A 27,482-nucleotide genomic window follows, 5' to 3' on the forward strand; every position below is an offset into this window, starting at 1 on the left:
AGGCTGTGGAGGGTAGTGAACAGAAGGCACTTTTAGCCAGCTGCCTAAGTAGAGGGCAAAGACTTTTCTCCTTTGAAAGTAGACCTGAGCCCAGGACTGGTAAGTTCAAGGCACTTAACCTGGTGCAGCTTTGCGGGTTTGCAGCACTCTGCTCACTGGCTTTCACAACCAGGCCCCTCGACCTTATCTGCCTCACTCACTGTCCCAGCGTTCCTTGGCGCTGCAGGCTGCAACTCAGCATTCCACGTTCTAATGGCGTAGCTGAAGGAGCCGCCTTGCCCCATTTGGAGGGAGATGATTTTCAGGAGTGCGGGGCACAAACCAACAGTTCTCTTGGGTGTCTTTTAGGAGAAGAACTGCTGCAATAGAACTGCCAGCCTGATCCTGAGACCCTGATGTGGAGAAACCAGGGGGCCAAGGGGCTTTGGTTTCAGGAAGTTCCAGGGCTCACTGGCTCACTTAAGCTGTAAACTTCAAGTCACTGAGGTCACGCCGATTTGCTCACAGATAGACGTGCCTTGGAAACTTTGGCGCACACGATGTCTTGTGGACTTCAGACCTTAGCCTAACCCTGTGGTAGAAAAAAATGTTCCCTCGGGAAGAGCAGCGCTACCCTGGGACTCTTTCAGGACCTCAGTTATACGTACACCAGAGGGCTTCAAGAAGTTCACAGACAATTCAGACTGTCTTTCGATTCCACTTTCCATGAACTTTTTGAAGCTGCCTTATGCATATCCTTGAGATAGCGAGGGAGGAAGCATGGGACAGGACATTGGACAGGGAGAGGGAACAGATAAGGAGAGTTGTGTAGTCCCCCCCCCCACCTTTTTTTTGCAACTAGGGCTCCAAACAGGCAATTATTGTTAATGTTGAGTTTCCCTTTGTACTTATGGTCTAGACTTTTAAGTCACGGTTGGAGAGTTAGTTTCAAGCTTGCTTTGATAATTCTCCATTGGTTGTCCTGAGCAGAGGAGTCTATTCGCAGCTATTTGCAGCTGGAATTCTGCAGCTCCAGGCAGGTTTTGCTGCAAGAAATCCTTGCAGTTTAGCACCAGGATCTTCTTCCTAGGTCTGCTGTCTGACAGTGGTGTGGCGCATGCAAGCAGCTCACAAAAGCATGGGAGGGGAGGGAGACGTGCTTGTGAGTGGGCCTCAGAAATAAAGGTCTCCCACTTTCTTCTGGCCTCAGAATTACTTGGAGAACTTGTTGGAAAGGCAGAGCCTCACAGTCCCCCCCTCCAAGGTCCTGAGCAGCTGCAGGTGCACAGTCCTGTTGAGGGGGTGGGGAGAGAACTGAGAGATTCGACCTGAGGCAGAGAGATGAAGAAAAAGAAAAACAAAGAATAAAGCTAAAAAAAAAAAAAAAAAGAAAAAAAAGTCCAGGGAAACACGGGTGGAAGTGAAGTGAGCACAACACAAAGGAAAGGAACTATGACATAACAGCGCTCACGGAGCTGGGTGGGACACGAAGCAGCCAGGCATGTGACCTCTGAGAATGCAGCATGATGGCGAAAGGCTTCATGGACCCTGGTTCGCCCTCAAGCCTATGCTCCCAGAACACCAAGTCAGCCACACCGAATTCTCAGAGAATTCCAGAATATGAGGCTGGTCAACAGGCCAACCAGTAAACGGTTGTGGGGGACATGGGCCAGGTGGAGTCTTGGAATGACCCTGGGGATGCAGCAGCTCTGGCAGTGTCAAGATCAAACAGTGGTGCAGGTGCCCTCAGGCTACGGCTGAGCTCCCTGGGCAGAATTCTTCCACGGGCAGTGAATCCAGCCTGCAAAGAATGCTTTCAAGTTGGTCAGTGACGGTTCTGGTGCTTTGCAATCTCCTCTTGGATACGCAACTTGAGAGCCTCTCGCATGGGCGGATCCAGAGGCGTGTGGGCAGACACCTCCTCGCTCACCCTTCCTGGGTCATCGTCCTGATACACGATAACTGATGTGACCTCGCCACTGTCCGCCTCGTATTCTAAGCAGAAGAGCTGATGGCCAGAAGGCTCTAGTTCAGAGCCACCACTACTGCTGCTTTCACTGGACTCCTCCAAGTCTGGGTTGCCTGGGCGGGTAGAGCCATCTTCTCCTTGGCCGCCTGCTTCACCTTCTTGTCGTAGTCGTCCCTGCGGGGAGCCGAGCGGGAGTCAGGGACAGCCGGCCGGGCCAGGCCAAGGGTGGTGGTGGCGCGGGGTGGGGAGGTACCGGGCGATCTGGTTCCGTCGGATGTGTGCACGAAGCCGTGGCTCATGTCCAGCCGCCCGCCAGGCTTGCAGCAGAGCCTGGGCCCGGGATCCCGGGCCGCCTCCATCTGGAGCCCTGGGCGCAGAGTCGCCGCCACCTCAACGGCCCCAACGGCCGCCCTCCCGCCGGTGGAGGCCCGAGCCAGCCCGCGCTCAGCTTCCGTTCGGGTTTCCTTTGCTTTTTATAAACATCACAATTTGAATTAACATATCTCAGTCCATTGCTGTGGATAGAAGTTAAACCATGTGTTGTAAAAAATAGGGTGTGGAGGGAGAGTTTCTGGGTGATGTTCCATCTCTGTCTGGCTTCTTGGTGATTTGGACCTGGGTCAGTGATAAATTCATGCTTCTCTCTGGTCTGCTTTGCTTTCTAGGAGTCCAACTATTCTAGCTATTTGTTCCTCCAGGTTATTGCTTTGCAGGTTCCTTTGAATGCCTGTTATAATTCAGGCCTATTTTTGGTTAGGAACGGCAGCAGTGGAGATGAATGTGTGTTACTGTTGTTTCACTAAGCAGCCTGGAGTAGAGCCGATGGGTTTACTTGACAGTGTGAACTTCCCTTCATGTTCCTGGAAGCAGCCTCGACCCCTGCATGCAGGCAACAAGGTAGCAGGACAGTGGCACAGCAAACAATGCCATGGAAATTTACTGTTGCGGGGAGCTAGGCCATGCTGCATTGGCTTCTGCATTGGCAGTGCTTAGCCTCGCCAGCAGGGCCATCTGCTGGGGCTGCCTCCTTCATATGGTCAGCCCTTCTTTCTTAGTGACCATGGCTCCTGTGACAGCAAAGCTACAGGTTTCGATGGTGGAAACCGTGGAGGAGTCAACAGTGTGGAGCAGCTTGAGTAGATTTCTTTGGTGCTTGAATGATCCTGGCCCACCCGTACAGCTTCTGTGTCTAACATCACTGCCTTCTGCTGCATGGTGGCTCTGCTCTGTCGTGTGTCAGAGACCTTTGGATGGCATTTTCATTTATAGAGCATGAGCCTAGAAATGTCACTTCCCCAGTGGTTTTAAGTATTAGTTCTTTGGCCTCAGTTTCTGGAAACTCTTCTGTCTTAATGTCATGGCCCAGCACAGAGATGGTGTTTTTCTGGCACTTGCTGTGTTGAGACGGCTGTGTGGCCTTCCTGCTTTATTCCATAAGTGAATGAAATCCTGTTTCAAAGATCAGAAACATGATTTGTTCATTTCTGAGTCACGGACAGCAGGTTACCTCACTGGCAAGGCATGCATAAATGGTTATCCCGTGATACCTGGTAAAAGCCACTTGGTTCTTCCTTTAGTTCTGAAAAACTAGAGCTTGTAGAGTGTTTTTGTAGGCTACAAGCTGACCATTATTGAAGGTGCTGTGAGCATGTGGTAACCCTGTATTCCTAGTCTTGGTTAGCATGTGAATGGTTGTGTTTAATGTATGAAAAAATATATAGATATATATTTCTAAACCTCCAAGAAATAAATAAAGGAAACAAATTGCTTTCAAATGCTTGTGATTATTTAAATGTTTGGTAAGTAAAATAGTAGTATCATAGGCTTAATAATAGTAGCTCTGTCTCCTCATACATACATGTTATAAAAAGTTACTAGGAAATTACTGAAAACAATGGCTAGCTTTCTTTAATATTATTTCTCTCTAGAGTAGAGTCTAGATCCTTTCTAAGCCAGATAAAGTACTGAAACAGTAATTACTGAACATAAGTTTATGTATTCTATTTGACATCTTGCTTCTGTATGATAAGGAGAAGCAAAATATCTTGGAGTATCTTATTGAATACGAAAAAGATAAGCTGGCGCTGCGGCTCACTAGGCTAATCCTCTGCCTTGTGGCGCTGGCACACCGGATTCTGTCCCGGTTGCCCTTCTTCCAGGCCAGCTCTCTGCTGTGGCCAGGGAGTGCAGTGGAGGATGGCCCAAGTGCTTGGGCCTTGCACCCCATGGGAGACCAGGATAAGTACCTGGCTCCTGCCATCAGATCAGCCAGGTGCGCCGGCCACAGTGTGCTGGCCGCAGCGGCCACGGCGGCCATTGGAGGGTGAACCAACGGCAAAAGGAAGACCTTTCTCTCTGTCTCCCTCTCTTACTGTCCACTCTTCCTGTCAAAAAAAAAAAAAGATATCACATGAGGGGCCTTATTCCTCTAGAAATTACAGATTCACAAATGTATTAGTCTGCTATCAAATGCTGCTCCATGACTGCACTATAGAGTGAATGTTCATGGCTTCCTCAAATATATCTGTTGGTATATTTAGCCTGTTGTGATAGTCTTCAATACTGGGGTTCTTGGTAAGTGATATGGTCACTCTTACAACAGAACCCTATGTTTTTTTTTTGTTTGTTTTTTGATGATTTTTTTTTTTTGACAGGCAGAGTTAGACAGTGAGAGAGAGAGACAGAGAGACAGAGAGACAGAGAAAAAGGTCTTCCTTCCATTGGTTCACTCCCCAAATGGCCACTTCACCTATCTGAAGCCAGGAGCCAGGTGCTTCGTCCTGGTCTCCCATGCGGGTGCAGGGCCCAAGCACTTGGGCCATCTTCCACTGCCTTCCCGGGCCACAGCAGAGAGCTGGCCTGGAAGAGGAGCAACTGGGACAGAATCCAATGCCCCCTCTGGTACTAGAACCCCGGGGTGCCAGCACTGCAGGCGGAGGATTAGCCAAACGAGCCACAGTGCCAGCCTAGAACCCTATGTCTTAAACATTACTTGGCTGTTTCTTCTCTGAACAGCCCTCAGCAATTTTGACAAATTATTTCAACCATAATTGTTTCCATATTTGTCAGCATGTCTTAGGAAAATAATTTATTTGAAATCACAATTAAGAATTACAGAATCAAATTGTTGCAGGAGTTTGAGTCAGTTTTTTATTTCAGGTTGGATAATGAGTGTGAGAAAAAGGAGAAGTAAAGTTTCACTGAGGAGGGGATCCAAGGGAGTGTTCCAGTAAGGTTGTGGACAACACAGCTTATTTAGCAATTGCCTGTTGATTGATCAGTCGCCTATGTTGGGGCCTGCTTTGTTGTTTTGTTTCATGTTTGCATATGTTTTCTTCAGGGGTCTGGTTTCTGGTGAATTGAGAAATGGCTTCCTTACATACATTTCAGGAAGTGGTCATTGTCTCTGACCAGGTTATCTCTCTATTGAGGTCTGATCTGGCTTCCAATACCTAGAACATTCTATACATCAAGAAAGTGGTCCTGGTCTCTGATGAGCTGAGAATGCCATCTTTCTGAGTAGAAAGAGTTGAAAGACGTTACCTCACTGATCACTATAGAAATGCCATAGTTGGAAACTGTTGCTGACAGGTTGAAAATGTGGTGGTCTGGCCGGTGCCGTGGCTCACTAGGCTAATCCTCCACCTTGCGGCACCGGCACACCGGGTTCTAGTCCCAGTTGGGGCGCCGAATTCTGTCCCAGTTGCCCCTCTTCCAGGCCAGCTCTCCGCTGTGGCCCGGGAGTGCAGTGGAGGATGGCCCAAGTCCTTGGGCCCTGCACCCCATGGGAGACCAAGATAAGCACCTGGCTCCTGCCTTCGGATCAGCACAGCGTGCCGGCCGCAGTGGCCATTGGAGGGTGAACCAACAGCAAAAGGAAGACCTTTCTCTCTGTCTCTCTCTCTCTCACTGTCCACTCTGTGAAAAAAAAAAAAAGAAAGAAAAGAAAAAAGAAAATGTGGTGGTCTGCTCCGACACCAGAACCTGGTATCTTGTAGTTATTTAAGAAAAAAGGACACTTCTATATCCCAGAACCCGTAATTTTCCTATCTTTCTGCTGGTATTTCACTTACTGCATTCTCACAAGATAGTTACTCAAGGAGCACCCCCTTGCTACCCTTACAATGCTATAGTTGATCTGCTGACTGATGTGAGATGAGAAGGCCATAGATATCCAACTGCAGCACCAGCAACAATAAGCACAAAGAAACACATAGGAACATCTGACTACAGAATTGCCCACTTTTGGCAACTGAGGTTTATCTTCAGTTATTGAAACTGGAGTTAGAGAAGTATTTAACTTCATAATAGTAAATGAGAAATGGGCATATCTTTCCTATTCATAAGATTCTTTTTTCAGTTGCTGACTGAGTGTGGTGGCTGCAGCTGACCAATTCTACAATAGCTTCTCTGTGCTGAGAACTACAGGTTGCACTGGGAGGCCAAGATGTAGCCCCTCTCCTACCAACACCTCTTTTTCTGTTCTATCCTCCATGGTAGGAAGGTTTGATTGCTTCTACAACACAAAACTCAGAGATCACAACCAGTTAAATTTGTGTTTTAACTCTGGTATACTACACATAAAACATGAATGCCATGGCATTGTTCTTAACCATCGTTTTTGTACTATGTCTATGATGATTAATAATTATTCTGTAAAGAATTTCGATGGTGTTCATGTTTGCAGGGAATTTTTCCCTATATTCATTATCTGGTTTTTGGAGTTCCTTCTCCATAGACTTCTCTTATAATTCTCTTTCTAGAAATCGAAACAGTAATAAAGGCCCTCCCAACAAAGAAAAGCCCAGGACCAGATGGATTCACTGCTGAATTCTACCAGACATTTAAAGAAGAAATAATCCCATTTCTTCTCAAAATATTCAGAACAATCGAAAAAGAGGGAATCCTCCCAAATTCTTTCTATGAAGCCAGCATCACCTTAATCCCTAAGCCAGAGAAAGATGCAGCACTGAAAGAAAATTACAGACCAATATCCCTGATGAGCATAGATGCAAAAATCCTCAATAAAATTCTGGCCAATAGAATACAACAACACATCAGGAAAATCATCCACCCAGACCAAGTGGGATTCATCCCTGGTATGCAGGGATGGTTCAACATTCGCAAATCAATCAATGTGATTCACCACATTAACAGACTGCAGAAGAAAAACCATATGGTTATCTCAATTGATGCAGAGAAAGCATTTGATAAAATTCAACACCCTTTCATGATGAAAACTCTAAGCAAATTGGGTATAGAAGGAACATTCCTCAATATAATCAAAGCAATTTATAAAAAACCCACAGCCAGCATCCTATTGAATGGGGATAAGTTGGAAGCATTTCCACTGAAATCTGGCACCAGGCAGGGATGCCCACTCTCACCACTGCTATTTAACATAGTTCTGGAAGTTTTAGCCAGAGCCATCAGACAAGAAAAAGAAATCAAAGGAATACAAATCAAGAAGGAAGAAGTCAAACAATCCCTTTTTGCAGACGATATGATTCTGTACTTAGAGGATCCAAAGAACTCTACTAAGAGACTATTGGAACTCATAGAGGAGTTTGGCAAAGTGGCAGGATATAAAATCAATGCACAAAAATCAACAGCCTTTGTATACACAAGCAATGCCATGACTGAGAAAGAACTGCTAAGATCAATCCCATTCACAATAGCTACAAAAACAATCAAATACCTTGGAATAAACTTAACCAAGGACGTTAAAGATCTCTACGATGAAAATTACAAAACCTTAAAGAAAGAAATAGAAGAGGATACCAAAAAATGGAAAAATCTTCCATGCTCATGGATTGGAAGAATCAACATCATCAAAATGTCCATTCTCCCAAAAGCAATTTATAGATTCAATGCAATACCAATCAAGATACCAAAGACATTCTTCTCAGATCTGGAAAAAATGATGCTGAAATTCATATGGAGGCACAAGAGACCTCGAATAGCTAAAGCAATCTTGTACAACAAAACAAAGATGGAGGCATCACAATACCAGACTTCAGGACATACTACAAGGCAGTTGTAATCAAAACAGCATGGTACTGGTACAGAAACAGATGGATAGACCAATGGAACAGAATTGAAACACCAGAAATCAATCCAAACATCTACAGCCAACTTATATTTGATCAAGGATCTAAAACTAATTCCTGGAGCAAGGACAGTCTATTCAATAAATGGTGCTGGGATAATTGGATTTCCACGTGCAGAAGCATGAAGCAAGACCCCTCCTTAGCCTCACACAAAAATCCACTCAATGTGGATTAAAGACCTAAATCTACGTCCTGACACCATTAAGTTATTAGAGAACATTGGAGAAACCCTTCAAGATATTGGCACAGGCAAAGAATTTCTGGAAAAGACCCGGGAGGCACAGGCAGTCAAAGCCAAAATCAACTATTGGGATTGCATCAAATTGAGAAGTTTCTGTACTGCAAAAGAAACAGTCAGGAGAGTGAACAGACAACCGACAGAATGGGAAAAAATATTTGCAAACTATGCAACAGATAAAGGGTTAATAACCAGAATCTACAAAGAGATCAAGAAACTCCACAAAAAACAAAACAAACAACCCACTTAAGAGATGGGCCAAGGACTTCAATAGACATTTTTCAAAAGAGGAAATCCAAATGGCCAACAGGCACATGAAAAAATGTTCAAGGTCACTAGCAATCAGGGAAATGCAAATCAAAACCACAATGAGGTTTCACCTCACCCCGGTTAGAATGGCTCACATACAGAAATCTACCAACAACAGATGCTGGCGAGGATGTGGGGAAAAAGGGACACTAACCCACTGTTGGTGGGAATGCAAACTGGTCAAGCCACTATGGAAATCAGTCTGGAGATTCCTCAGAAACCTGAATATAACCCTACCGTTCGACCCAGCCATCCCACTCCTTGGAATTTACCCAAAGGAGTTTAAATTGATAAACAAAAAAGCGGTCTGCACCCTAATGTTTATTGCAGCACAATTCACAATAGCCAAGACCTGGAATCAACCTAAATGCCCATCAACGGTAGACTAGATAAAGAAATTATGGGATATGTATTCTTTAGAATACTATACTGCAGTAAGAAACAACGAAATCCAGTCATTTGCAACAAAATGGAGGAATCTGGAACACATCATGCTGAGTGAAGTAAGCCAGTCCCAAAGGGACAAATACCATATGTTCTCCCTGATCGGTGACAACTGACTGAACACCAAAAAGGAAACCTCCTGAAGTGAAATGGACACTATGAGAAATGGTGACTTGATCAGGATAGCCCTGACTGCTAATGGACAACTTAATACATTATCCCTCATAGTATTTTTTTTTGTCTGTTCTACTTAATATGACTGGTTTAATTCTGTAATTATCACACAGTTATTCTTAAGTGTTGAAAATTAACTGAAATGTGATCCCTGTTAAACATAAGAGTGGGAATAAGAGAGGGAAGAGATGTGTAACTTGGGGCATGCTCGGGCTGACTTGCCCCAAATGGTAGAGTTAGAAACATACCAGGGGATTCCAATTCAATCCCATCAAGGTGGCATGTGCCAATGCCATCTCACTATTCCAAGTGATCAATTTCAGTTCACAATTGATCATCATGAATGGACTAAGAGTCAAAGGGAGCAGATAAACAAGTCTAGTACCTGCTAACACTAACCGATAGAATAAATAAAGGGGAGAGTGATCCAACATGGGAAGTGAGATACTCAGCAGACTCATAGAATGGCGGATGTCCTAAATAGCACTCTGGCCTCAGAATCAGCCCTAAAGGCACTCAGATCTGGCTGAAAAGCCCATGAGAGTATTTCAGGCATGGAAAGCCAAGACACTCTGGCAAAAAGATCTCTGTGAGTGAGATCCCAGTGGAAAGAACAGGTCTTCAAAGAGGGAGGTGCCTTTCTCTGAAGGGAGGAGAGAACCTCCACTTTGACTATGACCATGTATAAACAAGATAAGAGTCGAAGAACTCAAGGGGCTTCCATAGCCTTGGAAACTCATGACTGGTGCATAGGGAGATTACTGATGCCATAAACAGGAGTGTCAATTTGTAAAGTCAACAACAGGAGTCACTGTGCACTTACTCCTCATGTAGGATCTCTGTCCTTAATTTGCTGTACACTGAGGTTTAATGCTATAACGAGTACTCAAACAGTATATTTCACTTTGTGTTTCTATGGGGGTGCAAACAATTGAAATCTCTACTTAATGTACACTAAACTGATCTTCTGTAAAAAAAAAAAAAAAAAGAAAAGAAATTATCAATTCCCAACTTGACTCTCACTGGGATTAAACATGACAATAGGTCTGATCTGATTTCATCATCATTTAAAAAAAATCATCTATTATTTTTCACTTTATGTTTCTCTGTGGGAGCAAACTGTTGAAATCCTTACTTAAGGTATACTAAGCTGATCTTCTGTATATTAAGATAATCGAAAATGAATCTTGATGTGAATGGAAGGGGAGAGGGAGTGGGAAAGGGGAGGGTTGTGGGTGGGAGGGACGGTATGGGGGGGGGAAGCCATTGTAACCCATGAGTCGTACTTTGGAAATTTATATTCATTAAATAAAAGATAAAAAAAAATTCTGTTTCTGTGAATTCGTTGGTAACAGTCTATGTTTCATTTGTGAGTTAAGATTCTGAGTCTCTCCTTTGTAATCAAAGTGTTTGTAATATGTGTTCATTTGTCAAAGAATCAAGTTTGATTCTGGTGATTTTTAAAAAGATGTACTTATTTAAAGGCAAAGATGGAGGGGGGGTAGGGAGGGAAAGAGAGAGATATCTTTGACTTTCTGATTTAATCACCAAATCAGCACAGTAGCCTGGGAATAATCAGGCCAAAGCCAAGAGTACAGAACTCAATCAGGGTCTTCAAAATGGTGGCAAAACCCCAGGTATTTGAACGAATATCTTCTGCTTCCTATTTGCACAGCAGTGAGCTGGATGGGGAGCAAAGCAATGTGATTGTTTACTTCCCACATACTCAATACGGTCAGGTCCAGGTTTGCCGAAAGCCAGAAGCTTGAAACTCTATAGCTATATCCCACATTGGTGGCCAGGACCCAGATTCCTGTGCCATCACATACTTCTCTCTGTGATCTACATTAGCAGAACAGGTACCAGTAGCCATAACTGTGACTAGAAACCAAGTATATGCATATGGCACTTAGGCATCCTAACTGGTTGGTATCTTAACCAATAGGCCAAATGCCTATTCCATATTGTATGTTCTTTTTAAAAACATTTTATTTATTTTATTTGAGAGGCAGAGTTACAGACAGTGAGAAGGAGAATCAGGAAAGAAAGGTCTTCCTTCCATTGGTTCACTCCCCAAATGGCTGCAATGGCCAGAGCTGCGCCAATCTGAAGCCAGGAGCCAGGAGCTTCCTCCAGGTCTCCCACATGGGTGCAGGGGCCCAAGGACTTGGGCCATCTTCCAGTGCTTTCCCAGGCCTGAGAAAGGAGCTAGATTGGCAGTGGAGCAGCCAGGACCAGAACCGGCAACCAGATGGGATGCCAGTGCTGCAGGTGGAAAGATTAACCCACTACACCACAGCACTGGCCCCTCCGTGTTATATGTTCTTAACACAGTAATTTGTATCAATATGTAATGTCCTTTTTGTCTCCTGCAATGATTTTTGTCTCTCATATAATTGTCTGATGGTAGTATAACCACACCAGTTGGATTTTTTACCTATGATACAATTCTACATTTCCTTTTCTGTCCATCACTTTGAACCTCCTTTCTATTGAATCTACAGTGATTTTATGTAGACGGTATACGGTTGGATTTAGTTTTAAAGCATTCTGATATCTGCTTTTTCATTAGAGTGTTGACACTATTTATATTGGAATAATTATGACATTACTTCTGAAATTTTACATTTGCTTTTTGTTCTCTCTTAGACTATTTTTATCTCATTTCAACCCACACAGCATTTTCTTCATTTCCTTGGATTTTGTAGTGAACACTTTTGATTCCCTTCTCATTTTCCTATTTGTACATGTTTAGGATACTTTTGTTCTTATTACCAATACTTACCTTGGCAAGATTAATATGGGAGACAAAGAAGAACATTATTGAGGAAAATTACTGGGTCAAGAAGACAATATGGGGTTTGAATTGGGCCTGAAAGTTAATGCACCAGTAAGGATGCATGCCCCAAATATGTAAAAAGTCTCAAATGTATATTATGTATAACATTCTAAAATACATAGCCACTTAGCCTGAGTTGATGCCACCTGCAATAGCACACAAAGACAATGTTCCTATACGCCTCAGTCCAACCCTTTTTTTTTTCTTGGTCAAAAATAACATTATTATAACTTCTGTGCATGAACATGCTTATTTCTAATTATGTTTATGTATTTCTCTTTTAATTGTAATAAGAAATAAAAGGAAAGTATGGACAACTATAAAACCATCCTCGATTCACCATCCTCTCAAATAGAGCAGGAGCTGAGGAGGGTCGTGGTGTAGTTGGTTTTCATGGTGGCATTAAACTTTGTTCCCTCTCTACATTCAGGAAACACCTTCAGAGCAACAGGTATTTCCCAGAGTTACCTTGATCTTTTGTTTTTGTGCGCAGTCATCTGGATTCTCCAACTTTCCTTCTAACAATAAACACATGGCCACTATGCATGAATGTGCACTGGTCCTGGGGTTCTTCATACATCACACTTTTTTAAAATGCTTTGGGGGGTAGCTAGAGTGCCAATTTCAGGGGTTCCCAATGGCCAGCCCGAATCCCTTCCTCATGCAGAACAATGTGTCATTACAAGCTTCTTCTGAAACTTTTTCTCTGGAACAATGAACAGTCAAGGTGAATCCAGATCATGTACCTGCTTCATGCAACATTTGAGGGAACTACAGGTCAGGGTGGTGAAAGCCATGGCCACAAGTGACACAGCTGGCAGGCAGGCATGGTGTTCTCTAGATGGTCAGATCCTCACAACATTTTGTTTCTCATCTTATAAAATGTGAACCATTGTCTTCTTTCTTCCTTCACCAAAAGTTCATCACACCAGAGTCAGTTGGCATATACACTGGGAGGAAAAATGATCCCAAGAAAGGGTGTGTGTCACATTTGCACATGAGCTGCTGGATAGCCTGAACCACAAGGGCTCAGGCTTTAGGAAACTGCTCTCTTACTCTAGAGTTTTACACTTTCTGCTTGACCCTATGGGACTGTTTGTCTTTGGCTATTCACCTTTCCAGCCTCATCATTTTCCTGCTCCCTAGTAAAATCCATCCCTTGGCTCCCTTGTGAACCTGTTCTCCCCTTCCTAACCCTTCTTCCTCCTCCTGCCTGTCTTTGCTTATCTAGGGTTATGGCTATGAATGCCAAAATCCTGCCTTAATCTTGGAGTTTTATTTTCTGTGTGCTCATAGTATGAACATTAATTTTATATAACTGGCCTGAACCACCAACCGCCCATACATTTGGCTCAGCCTCATTCTCGATGTGTCTATATGGGAATTTCTGAGTAGATTTAACATCTGAACAGCTAGAGTTTGTAAAGGAAATTGCTCTTCCTGGTGAACCTTGAATAGAGCAACAGGACTGAACAGTCTGATCAAGAGGGCACCCCCTCCCTTCATAGAACATGTGAGAGAACTTAGGGGCAGGGAAGTGAAAGACCTCACCCCAGTTGACACAGCTGACAGCCATTGAATTTTCCTGGTGATGGTTCCTCTCAACATTCTGGGTATGAATGTCACAAAATTTGAGCATAGGAACCATTATCTGCTTGCCTTCTTCAACAAAGATTCATTGTAACAGGGCTGGTTGGCATATAACTTAGGGATGACAAATGATTCCAAGAAGCACTGTTTTACATTTGCACATGAGCCATATGATGCCCTGAACCATGAATGCTACTGAAAGAGATACTAGGGATCTCTGGATATGTAGAAATGGGAAATGTCCCAGATGCTCCTGAGGAAGTAGGAGCATTGGATTCCCCCTTCTGGGTGTTTCCTTGGTGGAGAAGCCATTGCAGGTACATGTTTGACATTTTGTTTTTGTTTTGTTTCAGATGAATAATTCCAATTTGTATTTATCTGGAACCCAAGAGAGAAATGAGCAGAGCCAGTGTGTGCTATTGGAAGCAGGCATGAGGTGAGTTTTCCATCATCATCCACACAGCCCCTCACTCCATCCTCAGATCACCCCCAAGGTGCAGGCATCATTATCTTCACTCTGTGGGTGAGAAGCCTGAGGCTCACAGAGGTAAAGGAACTTGTTTTAGCAAAGAAGGACTCAAAACCAGGGACAAAAAATAGCCAACTTGGACTTGATATAGAAAATTTGTAATGCTGCAAATCTGCACCATCCTTTTAGGTTTCTCAACCAGAGAATACCTTGATGAAAACACATGGAAGAGCTGGCTGGTAGCATTTATAAAGGATTTACAGAGGTAGGAAGAAACTGGAGCAGAGAGCAATGGCATAGAAGGCTGTGACTGCAATCCAGACACTGGAGATGGAGCAAACAGAGTTTGGAACTAGCAAGCCTTGGTCCAGGACAGGCCTACTGGTTAACACAGTGGTTGAGATGCCCATATTTCATATTGGAACATCTGGGTTCAAGTCCAGGCACAGCTTCAGATTCTAGCTTCCTGCTAATGTGCACCCTTGGAGGCAGCAGGTCATGGGTCAAGTAGTTAGGTTCCTGCTACCCACAGTCAAGACCTGGATGGAGTTCTTGGCTCTCAGTTTCAGCCTGGCCAAGACCTGGTAATTTCTGGCATTTGAGGAATTGGATTAGCAGACAGGAGCTTGTTTTCTCTGCCTCTCAAAAAATACATTTAAAAAAAACCCAAAACACCCACAAGACCTTGTTCTAGCCTTGTCCCTGCCATGCTTCCATTACTGCTGGGGAACCCTGAGCAAGTCACAGCCATTTCTCTGAAGCTTTGTAATTTGTCCCTAAGATGCTGATGAACTGATAATAGAAAACCCTGAGGTTCTTTCAAACTCTAAAATTGTGCCTGAGATTTATAAATTTTAATGCACTCTGAATACCATCTTGAATCCAGAAAAGAATATAGATGTAGTAATTCTTAACATAATCTTGTCAAAGTACAAAGGAATAGGCTTGATTTTAAGAATGCTTTTTTTTTTTTGGACAGGCAGAGTGGACAGTGAGAGAGACAGAGAGAAAGGTCTTCCTTTGCTGTTGGTTCACCCTTCAATGGCCGCTGCGCTGATCCAAAGCCAGGAGCCAGGTGCTTCTCCTGGTCTCCCATGTGGGTGCAGGGCCCAAGGACTTGGGCCATCCTCCTCTGCACTCCCGGACCACAGTATAGAGCTGGCCTGGAAGAGGAGCAACCGGGACAGAATCCAGCACTCTGACCAGGATTAGAACCAGGTGTGCCAGCGCTGCAGGCGGAGGATTAGCCTATTGAGCCATGGCGCCGGCCAAGAATGCTTTTTAAAGCAGATTACATCACAACAAGCCCATCATTTCAGCATCTTTCTGTTTTCCTTGTTTATGAATATGATTTGGACACTGGTGCTATAGCAGTGGTTGACATTAAAGTCAAATAAGAATATTATGTTTGAAACAGAGGAGAGAATTTAAGCTTATCTTTCTAAGAAATTTATGAAAATATACTTGGCAGACAGAAATTGCATTGTCATCAAATTAGTTTTCTAAGCTCAAATTTAATTAAAATGAGACACTTCTACAACTGGTTCAATCAACAGAGTGTAAAGAGATTTTGGAGGGGCCGGCACAGTGACGCAGTGGGCTAATGTCCTGGCCTGAAGCACCGACATCCCTTAAGGGCACCAATTCAAGATCTGGCTGCTCCACTTCCAATCCAGCTCTCTGCTATGGCCTGAAAGCAGTAGAAGATGGCCCAAGTCCTTGGGCCCTTGCACCCATGTGGGAGACCAGGAAGAAGCTCCTGGCTCCTGGCTTTGGATCAGTGCAGTTCTAGCCATTGTGACCAATTGGGGAGTGAACCAGTGGTTGGAAGACCTCTCTCTATCTCTCCCCCCCACCCCATGTAACTCTGAATTTCAAATAAATAAATAAATCTTTTAAAAAAGAGAAATTTTGAATAGAGCACACAGGAAATAAATATAGTACCACTCGAGCAAATAATCAACACAACAGTTGCGTGTCTGCTGTTGCTGGTGATGCTTCTCAAATATCTTTAACGACTTCTGGATGAATTGACTTCTGCTGGTGTGAAGCAGGCTCGTCATGCCTGGCTCACACTTGCAAATTTAGTTCTGTAAGAACAAGAGTTCCCTCTTGGGGAAAAGACCTTAATTCATTTATCGAGGCTCCACTTCTATAACTGACACACTTCCTATTAGGCGCCATGTCCAAAAACTGTCCCATTGAATAATTAAAGTTCCAAACCATGAACTTTTTTTCTTTTTCCCAGAATGTAAGTCCACCATTTCAGCTGTTTTCAAGACAGTGTAAGTTGTGTAAGTTGGCAACTCTTTTTTTTTTTTTTTTTGACAGGCAGAGTGGACAGTGAGAGAGAGAGACAGAGAGAAAGCTCTTCCTTTTGCTGTTGGTTCACCCTCCAATGGCCACTGCAGCTGGCACAGCACGCTGATCCGAAGCCAGGAGCCAGGTGCTTCCTCCTGGTCTCCCATGCGGGTGCAGGGCCCAAGGACCTGGGCCATCCTCCACTGCCTTCCTGGGCCACAGCAGAGAGCTGGACTGGAAGAGGAGCAACTGGGACAGAATCCGGTGCCCCAACTGGGACTAGATCCTGGTGTGCCGGTGCTGCAGGCGGAGGATTAGGCTATTAAGCGCAGCGCCGGCCCAAACCATGAACTTTTAATGGACACTTTGAAACCACAGTGCTATTTAAACCCTATCAGGTTTTTGGTTTTTGTTTGTTTGTTTGTTTTTGTTTTTGTTTTTGTTTTTTTTTTTTTTTGGTAGAATAGTTTCCTGGGTGACTTTTGTGATACCTCTCAACCAAGGGATAGGAGACGTGTACACAATTAATACTTTCCCACACATTGATTGTACGCTGCAGGTAATATAAAGGGCTGATTCAGATGCTAAGCATTCAGTCACAAACACCAAGTGGATTCATGGGGTGATTAACTAGGGACTGTTGACGGAGGCCCATGAGAATGTCACTTAAGTAAGTTAGTTGACCCTCGCAGCCTGGTAGATGATGACGAACAGTTATCAATGCATCTGGTTACATGAAATGTGTGAGGTCTGGAAAACCTTGGGGATATCAAAGTCACATAAACAACACAACCTTGATCTGACTTGCATGATCCAGGCAGGGGCTAGTCATAGTTGTGAAAAGCACTAACATATCTCCCGGGATTTCTAGCTTCCCATCCTTATTAATCCTATGAGAAAGCATATTCTCACACTGGCGATTTTACCATACAGCTGTGTATGTTGGGGACCTCTTGACCAAAGAAATAAGATGCTTCTCTGAGAGTTCTTTACAACAAAGCCAAATTAATAGGAGAGATACATGAGGGAGCAACATTGTTTTCAGTTTGGTTTGTATTGACTGCATAGTCAGATACTCATGATTCACTTAAGGTGCACTCCTGTCCATGTTTGGCTTTGTCTCCACTGTGTAGCTTATGCTAACAGTTTTGGCAAGAAGGCTCTGCATTGCTTTGCTTGGAAGGTCAGGCAGACATGCAAGAAGGGCTCGCGATCCCTTTTCACTGTATTTCTTCTGAGCAGAAGCCAGGTGAATTGGGTTGAAGTGATAGATCTTTTCCCTTAGCAGAAATTCCCACCTGGGTCTGCTCTTCTGGGAAGCGCTCAAAGCCAATTTCATGACACCAAGCACCTCCCTGTAGCTGAGGGCATTGGGCTCTAGTCACAGCTATGGCTACAGATGGCTTTTCATGCTGATGTAGCTCACAGACAGCAGCATGTGATGGCTGAAGAACCTGGGTCCCTGCCACAAAAGTGGGAGATGTCCACCTGGTTCCAAACTATGGCCTGGCCAGGACCTGACTCTCTTGAATATTTGAGATGTGAACACTCCGTTTGCTCTGCTCTCAATTCAGCTCACTGCTGTGCAACCAGGATGCAGCAGATGATGGTTCAAATACTTGGTATTTGCTACAATTTGTAGGACACAGAAGAAGTTTTGAGCTCCTGGCTTTAGCCTGATTCTGAAATAAAACTTGATTTATGTTTTAAAGTAAGACTGCTAGGTTACAAGCACCTGAAAGCTTTTAGGCAAACAAGATAAGCAGGATTATAGTGGCAAGAACAGGTGAAGAGAATGCAGGACAGCTTGTAACCCCAGTGTTTCAGCCTGTGAGGAAGCAGGGGAGGGATCTCCATGCTAGGAAATCAATAGTCGGCTCTAACCGCCCCAGGTATGCTGACCTACCAAGCTGGAAATCTTGCAAGATTGTTAACCAAGTTTCGATGTTGGTGCATGCACTTCCTGAACCCATCACTTGACTGGATGAGTGAGGTTATTCATCACACAAATGAGTCTATGAAGCATCAGTCAACAAATGCAGGGCCATCCACGGTGAGTATGTGTCCCTAGAGAGACACACACACACACACATGTGTTGGCCTTCATTACTTGGCTGTGGTTTACTATACTAAACTGAATTCCAAAGACGCCCAGAAATGAGGACAGGCAGGAGCCCCCATTTCACTGCTGTGGGTCCTGAGGAGCTGCCTTTGGATGAACCTTTTATGCAAGTGAGAGTTGTTTGGAGATGGCTGCCCATGTCTACTCTGATACCTTCTTCCTGTATTTTGGGAAATGGGCCCTGGTTGGCCCAGTGATATTTTTGGTCGTCATGGGGTGAGGGAGGAGGGATTGAGGTAAGCTTGGGGGCTCAGGCTTCAGATACAGCTCTCACCCTAGAGTTTTACTCCTTCTGCTCACCCCTCAGGAACTCTTTTCTCTTTTGTCATTTGCCTTTTCAGTCTCATCATTTTCCTGACCCCTAGTATACCCCTTCTCTTGGCTCCATTTTTACCTCTTCTCCCTTTCCAGCCCCCTTCTTCATGCCTGACTACGCATATCAAGGATTATGGCTATGGATGCAGAAACCCTGCCTTAATCTTGATTTTATTTTTTATTTTCTGTGTGGTCATAGTATGATAGTTAATTTTACATAATGACTGGATTGGGCCACCGAGTGCCCATACCTTTGGCCTAACCTCATTCTTTCTGTGTCTACGTGGGTATTTCTGGCTTGGTTTAACATCTGAACAGCTACAGCGTACAAAGGAAATGGCCCTTCCTGGGGAGGCTTGAATAGAGCAAAAGGACAGAGCAGTCTGTAATCAAGAGGTCACACTCCTTCCTTCACTGTCTTAGATAATTGACGTCGGAATATTCTGGATAGTGTTCTAGATTTTGATGAATGACTCTCCTGGGTATCCAGATTGGGAAATGGGCACACACGAAGGTTTCTGCAGCAATGTTCAATCTTTCCTTCATAGGACCTCTGCCTCCACCTCTATTTGAATATGCTCTAGTCCTGGGTGTCTTCCACATACCACACTTGTTTCAATGCCTTTGGGAAGTGGCTCAGGTGCCAGTTTCAGGGGCTTTCAATGTCAGCCTCTGTCCCTCCCACATGCACACCCGCTGTGACATTGCAGATCTTTTCTGAAACTTTTGTCTGGAAAAATGATGAACAGTCTAGATGCATGCAGATTATGTACTTTCTTCATAGAACATTTGAGGGAACTAAGGGCAAGGGATAAAGTTTATTAATTTCAGAGCATCTTTCTAGTATAAACCTCAAAGAAAAGCACAAAAGTGTCCATTCCTTTCCTTGACACAGCCTAGCAGAGATATTTTTCCAGACCAATCTTTCTAGTCTAGCACCATGTACCAGAATATTTGTTTTTGAAGGATCCCATATCTTGGAAAATTTAAAAAACATTTTTATAATGATTGGCTGGCAGCAGGAATCCCATCCTGCTTCGCCAGTTTCACTACAGTCTCACAAAGTGTCTCAGTATGGATTTTAACTTGCATGTGAAGTGTAGATGCTGGCGAAATCTTTCCATTCTTTCCGTATTCTTCATATCCTTTATTTCCAAACATATTTATAAAGTCGTTCACAATGGTCAGTAGCATGTCTTGATTAGGATCAGTGCAGTTTGAGATCTTGTCCAAGTTAAGATATTGAGGAAGCAGTTTCTGCTGATTAACTGGAAGTGATCAAAATTCTCTTTCTTTTTTTTAAACTTTTATTTAATGAATATAAATTTCCAAAGTACGATTTATGGATTACAATGGCTTCCCCCCCATACCGTCCCTCCCACCCACAACCCTCCCCTTTCCCACTCCCTCTCCCCTTTCATTCACATCAAGATTCATTTCGATTATCTTAATATACAGAAGATCAGCTTAGTATACATTAAGTAAGGATTTCAACAGTTGGCTCCCGCACAGAAACATAAAGTGAAAAATAATAGATGATTTTTTTAAATGATGATGAAATCAGATCAGACCTATTGTCATGTTTAATCCCAGTGAGAGTCAAGTTGGGAGTTGATAATTTCTTTTTTTTTTTTACAGAGGATCAGTTTAGTATGCATTAAGTAAAGATTTCAACAGTTTGCACCCCCATAGAAACACAAAGTGAAATATATTATTTGAGTACTCGTTATAGCATTAAATCTCAATGCACAGCACATTAAGGACAGAGATCCTACATGAGGAGTAAGTGCACAGTGACTCCTGTTGTTGACTTTACCAATTGACACTCCTGTATATGGCATCAGTAATCTCCCTATGCTCCAGTCATGAGTTGCCAAGGCTATGGAAGCCCTCTGAGTTCTCCGATTCTTATCTTGTTTAGAAAAGGTCATAGTCAAAGTGGAGGTTCTCTCCTCCCTTCAGAGAAAGGTACCTCCTTCTTTGAAGACCTGTTCTTTCCACTGGGATCTCACTCACAGAGACCTTTTGCCAGAGTGTCTTGGCTTTCCATGCCTGAAATACTCTCATGGGCTTTTCAGCCAGATCTGAATGCCTTTAGGGCTGATTCTGAGGCCAGAGTGCTATTTAGGACATCTGCCATTCTATGAGTCTGCTGAGTATCTCACTTCCCATGTTGGATCACTCTCCCCTTTATTTATTCTATCGGTTAGTGTTAGCAGGTACTAGACTTGTTTATGTGCTCCCTTTGACTCTTAGTCCTTTCATTATGATCAATTGTGAACTGAAATTGATCACTTGGACTAGTGAGATGCATTGGTACATGCCACCTTGATGGGATTGAATTGGAATCCCCTGGTATGTTTCTAACTCTACCATTTGGGGCAAGTCAGCTTGAGCATGTCCCAAATTATACATCTCTTCCCTCTCTTATCCCCACTCTTCTGTTTAACAGGGATCACATTTCAGTTAAATTTCAACACTTAAGAATAACTGTGTATTAATTACAGAATTAAACCAGTCATATTAAGTAGAACAGGCAAAAAAACTACTAAGAGGGATAATGTATTAAGTTGTTCATTAACAGTCAGGGCAATGCTGATCAAGTCACCATTTCCCATAGTGTCCATTTCACTTCAACAGGTTTCCTTTTTGGTGTTCAGTCAGTTGTCACCGATCAGGGAGAACATATGGTATTTGTCCCTTTGGGACTGGCTTATTTCACTCAGCATGATGTGTTCCAGATTCCTCCATTTTGTTGCAAATGACTGGATTTCGTTGTTTCTTACTGCGGTATAGTATTCTAAAGAGTACATATCCCATAATTTCTTTATCCAGTCTATCGTTGATGGGCATTTAGGTTGGTTCCAGGTTTTAGCTATTGTGAATTGAGCTGCAATAAACATTAGGGTGCAGACCTCTTTTTTGTTTGCCAATTTAAATTCCTTTGGGTAAATTCCAAGGAGTGGGATGGCTGGGTCGAACGGTAGGGTTATCTTCAGGTTTCTGAGGAATCTCCAGACTGACTTCCATAGTGGCTTGACCAGTTTGCATTCCCACCAACAGTGGGTTAGTGTCCCTTTTTCCCCGCATCCTCGCCAGCATCTGTTGTTGGTAGATTTCTGCATGTGAGCCATTCTAACTGGGGTGAGGTGAAACCTCATTGTAGTTTTGATTTGCATTTCCCTGATTGCTAGTGACCTTGAACATTTTTTCATGTGCCTGTTGGACATTTGGATTCCTCTTTTGAAAAATGTCTATTGAGGTCCTTGGCCCATCTCTTAAGTGGGTTGTTGGTTTTGTTGTTGTGGACTTTCTTGATCTCTTTGTAGATTCTGGTTATTAAGACTTTATCTGTTGCATAGTTTGCAAATATTTTTTCCCATTCTGTCGGTTGTCTCTTCACTCTCCTGTTTCTTTTGCAGTACAGAAACTTCTCAATTTGATGCAATCCCAATAGTTGATTTTGGCTTTGACTGCCTGTGCCTCCCAGGTCTTTTCCAGAAATTCTTTGCCTGTGCCAATATCTTGAAGGGTTTCTCCAATGTTCTCTAGTACCTTGATGGTGTCAGGTTATAGATTTAGGTCTTTAATCCATGTTGAGTGGATTTTTGTGTAAGGTGTAAGGTAGGGGTCTTGCTTCATGATTCTGCACGTGGAAATCCAATTTTCCCAGCACCATTTATTGAATAGACTGTCCTTGCTCAAGGAATTAGTTTTAGATCCTTGATCAAATATAAGTTGGCTGTAGATGTTTGGGTTGATTTCTGGTGTTTCTATTCTGTTCCATTGGTCTATCCATCTGTTTCTGTACCAGTACCATGCTGTTTTGATTACAACTGCCCTGTAGTATGTCCTGAAATCTTGTATTGTGATGACTCCGGCTTTGTTTTTGTTGTACAAGATTGCTTTAGCTATTCGAGGTCTCTTGTGCCTCCCTATAAATTTCAGCACCATTTTTTCCAGATCTGAGAAGAATGTCTTTGGTATCTTGATTGGTATTGCATTGAATCTATAAATTGCTTTTGGGAGAATGGACATTTTGATGATGTTGATTCTTCCAATCCATGAGCATGGAAGATTTTTCCATTTCTTGGTATCCTCTTCTATTTCTTTCTTTAAGGTTTTGTAATTTTCATCGTAGAGATCTTTAACGTCCTTGGTTAAGTTTATTCCAAGGTATTTGATTGTTTTTGTAGCTATTGTGAATGGGATTGATCTTAGAAGTTCTTCCTCAGCCATGGCATTGCCTGTGTATACAAAGGCTGTTGATTTTTGTGCATTGATTTTATACCCTGCTACTTTGCCAAAATCTTCTATGAGTTCCAATAGTCTCTTAGTAGAGTTCTTTGGATCCCCTAAATAAAGAATCATGTCATCTGCAAAGAGGGATAGTTTGAGTTCTTCCTTCCCAATTTGTATCCCTTTAATTTCTTTTTCTTGCCTAATAGCTCTGGCTAGAACCTCCAGAACTATATTGAATAGCAGTGGTGAGAGTGGGCATCCCTGTCTGGTACCAGATCTCAGTGGAAATGCTTCCAACTTTTCCCCATTCAATAGGATGTTGGCTGTGGGTTTTTCATAGATTGCTTTGATTGTATTGAGGAATGTTCCTTCCAAACCCAGTTTGCTTAGAGTTTACATCATGAACGGGTGTTGTATTTTATCAAATGCTTTCTCGGCATCTATTGAGATAATCATATGGTTTTTCTTCTGCAGTCTGTTAATGTGGTGTATCACATTGATTGTCTTGCGCACATTAAACCATCCCTTCATACCAGGGATAAATCCCACTTGGTCTAGGTGGATGATCTTTCTGATGTGTTGTTGCATTCTATTGGCGAGAATTTTATTGAGGATTTTTGCATCTATGTTCATCATGGATATTGGTCTGTAATTCTCTTTCAGTGCTGCATCTTTTTCCGGCTTAGGAATTAAGGTGATGCTGGCTTCATAGACAGAATTTGGGAGGATTCCCTCTTCTTCGATTGTTCTGAATAGTTTGAGAAGAATTGGAGTCAGTTCTTCTTTAAATGTCTGGTAGCAAAATTCTCTTTCTATTCAATGTGCCAACTCTTACATTCTGGGGCCATAGTGGCTGAGAGCATTCGTGATCTTCTAGAAGTGCTAGTGCTCCAGTCTCTCCTTTTCCTCCTCCATGCTGCTCAAGGCAGCAGAGGACATCGCCATGGCCGAGCCCCAGTGCAGGGTGGAGAACAGTGTTCCACCGCACCACTTCCAGCACAGCTGCCACTGCTGTCTGACCAGCAGCCTTTGGCAGCTGAGTGGCGGGAAGCTGTGCTAAACTCCTCTGCTGCATCCCTGCCATCATCCTTGGCTTGGTGGCAGCTGCTCCGTCCTCATCTTGATGGTGCAACATGAACCTGCTGCAAACTCAGTGCACATTTCACTCCCTGCTCTCCTCAGTGCTGCCTCCGTGCTGGAATCCCTGAGGTGCTGAGGGATCCTTGGCATTCCCCACAGGGTTAAAGGGCTATGCAAGGCCTTAGTAAGAGTTGGCCCAAGGCACAGTGACAGGATTTGTTCATGTACTACCAAGAAATATTTCCAAGGTCCTGTACTCTGATGTGTCATGGGCACAATTCCTGGGGCCCATGGCAATGGAGATCTTCCCACGGCTGCAGGGGCTCTTGGATGCCACTCCAAGGCTCCCCAAGATATGGCTCGGACACCCAGCGTAAGCCTGGTGGGTCATCTCTGGGCATCAAGCTCAGCAAAGCAGAGCTGCTTCCATTCATACTCTCCCATTGCTCCCTGGACCAAAGCAGATGGGTCTAAGGAAGACGGGACAGGGCTGGGCCCAGGCACCTGAAGCCATCCTTCCTAGTCTTTGTGATCTGACTGGAGCTTAGCTGTCTGACCCTGCCCACTCCCTTCACTTTTGCTTTCTTGTCTGCCAGTTGCAAACTCTATTCCTGCCCTTACAGGAAAGAGAAGCTGTGCTCTAGCTTCTTCTGCAAGTAGATGCAGGACCTTGCAGTGGGCCTCAGTGAGATGCATGTGCCTAACCTCCTGTGAGCACACTTGTCTTTAGACAAACATCCTGTCATCCAGTGCTCCCAAACATGAGTATTTCCTTCTCCCTGCTTGCCTTCTTCTGGCTTTGATTCATTACCTTCCTGCCCTTGAGTTCTCATTTTTGTTCTCCTAAAACAATGCCCTGGTCCCCTTTACCTCATTCCACCTCTGACTATGTAGACATGTCTCAGCACTCCAGACTTAATGGATTAGAATTCACTTGCTCTATCAAGCATTTAACACAATCATAACTAGGGTGCTGTGTTGTGGAGCAGCAGTCTGAGCAGCTGCTTGCAAAATCAGCACCCATAAGGTCATGAATGTTAGTACCTGTAACCCCACTTCCTATCTAGCTCCCTTGGATAATGCCTGGCAAGAAAGCAGAAAATTGTCCCATTCCTTGGGTGCATGCCTCCCATGTAGGAGACCCAGATGGAGCTCCATGTCCTGGCTGTGGCTCGGCCCAACCACTGCTGCGGTGGCCATTTGGACAATGAACCAGAGGATAAAAGATATCTGTCTGTCTCTCAAGCTCTCTCCCTGTCTTCTTTCCCTGTTACTTTGCTTTTCAAATGCTAACAAAAAATGTACATCTCTAAAGTTATTCACCACTAGTCTAAGCTCATGCAAAAGAGGAACCCTGTTTTATTAACCACAGCATCTGTAGTGCCAGGGACATCTCTGTCCTTTCAAAAACATGTACAAATGAGAGACTTTTTAAAATATTTATTTACTTGAAAGAGTTACACAGAGAGAAGAGAGGTAGAGAGAGAGAGCGAGCTCTTACATCTGCTGGTCCACTCTCTAGTTGGCTGCAATGGCTGGAGCTGGGCCAATCTGGAGCCAGGAGTCAGGAGCTTCTTGCAGGTCTCCCATGTGGGTGCAGGGGCCCAAGGACTTGGGCCATCTTCTACTGCTTTCAGGCCATAGCAGAGAGCTGGATCAGAAGAGGAGCAGCTAGGGCTCAAACCAGTGCCCCTATGGGATACTGGCACTGCAGGGTTTGCCTTTACTTACTATGCCACAGCACTGGCCCCAAGACACATTGTTTGTAAACTTGGGTCATTGTCTGTCCCAGACTGCAGAAAATGTAGCAATAAGGACTGTGTCATACACATACCTGATAGGATGCATTCAGCCTCCCAGCCTACATTTGTGGTCTGCCTTGTTATGCTGTCCTTAGTATGCACCATCTGATAATCCCGTCAGGTTCTCAAGTCCGTGTATTGAGTTTACAGAGTCTAGATTGTGCCTACTATTTCTGAGCCTCTTTCTGGAAGGGGGGGTATGAACTGGAGTATGCACAAGGAAATAAAATTATAGCTTGTTCTTATACCTTCGTACTCTGAGGCCTATATTTTGTTTTTTATTATCTTCCCTCTTCAGTCTCTGGAGAAGCTCAATGCAGGGGACAGAGAAGTGCTTCCTGACTCTGAATAGGAGGCAGATTTGAACTTGAGCATGGCCTAATCAAGTGAGCAATGTGAAACCTTCTCAAACTGAAAAGGAAAACAAGGCATCTGCTAAAGGCATCCTCACAAAATGCATATAAACTACACTTGTTACTTTTGCATGTTGATTCATGTATATGTGTTCATTTAAATGGTGTAGCAGGTAGCCCACATTCTCAGATTTCCCTCCAGTCTCTCCTCACCTGAGGAAGAGGCCAACGGTGGGGATCATGAGAGCAGTTGTGTCCAGCAAGCCATTATCACTGACCCAATATTGCACCCCACTTCTCATGTGCAGGGAAATTGGGAAACTTGTCTTTCTTATTCCCTGGAGGTCTGTCCAGCTTGAAGTCACCTCCTTGTAAAATCTCAGAATGAGCTGTGGAGGGCATGCCAAGGCAGCAACACAGATCTGTCTCCCAGAGAGTCTACTCATGGTGGATGGGCCTGAGAAGCTTCTGTTTGCATGGTTTGGGATAGTACCAAGGAGATCTGTGGATGGAGACATTTTAGCAGGGTCCTCATGCTGTCTCTGGTTGACTTGAGCAGAGGGAAGTAAAGGTTGGGGATAGAAGCAGAAGGTGTAGAATATTGCATGACATGTTTAAGCCATTCTGAATTGTGGAGAGCCATCCTCCAAGATTCCGGGCCCACAGGCACCTCATCTCTCTCTTGCTTCAGTCTCCTCATGGTTCTGGGATGGACAGGAGAAAAACAACTCACTTTGCTCTTAGCAGATTACCCTCTTCATGAACTTGCTATGTACTGCAAAAGGAGAGGGGGATGAAGAAAATGGATTAAAATATTTTGACACAAAAGGATCCATAGTATCACATCATGATACCAAGAACAACATCCCACATTGTCTGCTTCCACTGATTATTTTTTAAAGATTTATTAATTTAAAAGGGACCATGACAGAGACAAAGGAACACACACACATGGGGGGGTGGGGTATAAAGGGAGGGACAGGGAGGCAGGGAGGGGGAGAGAGAGTAAGGGAGGAAATGAGGGAAGTCTTCAACCCACAGGTTCAACCAGCGCTGGACAGGTAGAATCCAGAAATCAGGAATTCCATGGGGATCTCCCAGGTGGGAGCCAGGGACTCAAGTCCTTGAACCATGGTCTGCTGCCTC

General features: G+C 43.9%; 2 pseudogenes; both read right to left on the reverse strand.

The window, feature by feature from the left end:
- Positions 1-520: 520 nt before the first annotated feature.
- On the reverse strand, positions 521-2,396 carry LOC127486487 (UPF0561 protein C2orf68 homolog; annotated as a pseudogene).
- Positions 2,397-19,637: 17,241 nt separating this feature from the next.
- On the reverse strand, positions 19,638-26,738 carry LOC138844818 (carnosine N-methyltransferase pseudogene; annotated as a pseudogene).
- Positions 26,739-27,482: the final 744 nt, after the last annotated feature.

This window comes from Oryctolagus cuniculus, chromosome 12 (assembly GCF_964237555.1).
Source record: "Oryctolagus cuniculus chromosome 12, mOryCun1.1, whole genome shotgun sequence".
NCBI lineage: Eukaryota > Metazoa > Chordata > Mammalia > Lagomorpha > Leporidae > Oryctolagus > Oryctolagus cuniculus.